This window comes from Homarus americanus, unplaced genomic scaffold (genome assembly GCF_018991925.1).
Source record: "Homarus americanus isolate GMGI-L3 unplaced genomic scaffold, GMGI_Hamer_2.0 scaffold46583, whole genome shotgun sequence".
Classification (NCBI taxonomy): domain Eukaryota; kingdom Metazoa; phylum Arthropoda; class Malacostraca; order Decapoda; family Nephropidae; genus Homarus; species Homarus americanus.
Window position 1 is genome coordinate 2,230,610 of NW_024731675.1, and position 1,700 is coordinate 2,232,309.

Genomic DNA, 1,700 nt, shown 5'->3' on the forward strand with positions numbered 1-1,700 from the left:
GAGGTAGGTGGAGGAAGGGGGGTACAGGGAGGGAGGAGGGAGGTAAGGAGAGGGGTGAAGGATGAAAGGGAAGAAAGAGACAAGAGACGATAATGGTGATAAGAGGAGAAAACTGGCTAACTCTCTCTCTCTCTATCTATCTATCTATCTATCTCAAGTCAATCACTGAGAAATGTAAACAAAGCAAAAAAATCAGCTGACAGACAAAGGTAAACAAAACCAGCTGATGAGTGACGTCACGGATCAGGAGGCATATACGTAAAGACGTGGGGTGGGGGTGGGGGTGGGGTGGGTGTGGGTGTGGGGTGTGTGGGTGTGGTGTGTGGGTGTGTGGGTGGGGTGTGGGTGGGTGTGTGGGTGTGTGTGGGGTGTGTGGGTGTGGGTGGTGTGTGTGTGTGTGTGTGTGGGTGTGTGTGTGGGTGTGTGGGTGTGTGTGTGGTGTGGTGTGGTGGGTGTGTGTGGGTGGGTATAGGAGGATATGGTGGGTGTGGGTGGTGTGTGTGTGTGGGTGTGGTGGGTGTGGTGTGTGGGGTGTGTGGTGTGGTGGGGTGTGTGTGGGGTGTGGGGTGTGTGGTGTGTGTGGTGGTGGTGGGTGGGTATAAGGAGGATATGGGTGGGTGTGTGTGTGTGTGTGGTGTGGGGTGTGTGGGTGGGGTGTGGGGTGTGTGGGTGTGTGGGTGTGTGGGTGGTGTGGGGGAGGATATGGGTGTGTGGGGTGGGTGTGTGGGTGTGGGGTGGGTGTGTGGGTGTGGTGGGGTGGGTGGGTATAAGGAGGATATGGGTGGGTGTGGGTGGGTGTGGGTGGTGGGTGTGTGGGTGTGGTGGTAGGGGTAGGTGGGTATATGAGGATATGGGTGGTTGTGTGGATAGGATAAGGATGGGTGAGGGTGAGTGGGTAGCTAGGGTGGGTGGATGTGGGTGGGTGTGGGCGGCTTAGGGAGCAACAGATGGGTGCCGGAGCTCGGGGGCGGAGAGGTGGGTGTAATCAAGAGGCCTGGGCGGGGAGAGAGACGCCAAGGACCATCACAAGAGGAGGCGAGTGGTACGATCCCCGAGTGGGCGCGTCAAATCCTGGAGTGGGAGGGTGGATGAGGGGAGGGTGTGTCGAGGTGGGAGGGTGTGTCGAGGGTGTGGGAGGGCGTGGCAGGGGTGGGAGGGTGTGGTGAGGGAGGGTGTAGAGGGCGTGACATGGGCGTGAGGGCGTGAAAAGGGGCGTGAGAGGTGAGAAGGTGACGAGGGCGTGTGGAGAGAGAGAGAGAGAGAGAGAGAGAGAGAGAGAGAGAGAGAGAGAGAGAGGATTACCGTGTGGGAAGTTATTATAATCCTAGAAGATTAACACGAAGGACACAACTGATTAGCCAGCATTATAACCAGGGCCAGAAGCAGTGCCAGAGGACGAAGATGATTGGTGGAAGGCGGGCATGGAAGGACCAATCAGGAAGAAGAAGAATGAGGCATATGACGTAGCCCGGGAACCACTTATACCAAAGATGATTGGTGGATGACGAGCGAGGAAGGACCAATCAGGTAGAGGAACGCGGCAAATGACGTAACCCTGCAACCCAAATAACGAAGATGATTGGTGGATGACGAGCATGGAAGGACCAATCAGGAGGAGGAACATGGCAAATGACGTAGGTAGGTCAGAAAGGTACACATAGAGAGACAGACATCACCACCATCACCACCACAACAACTAC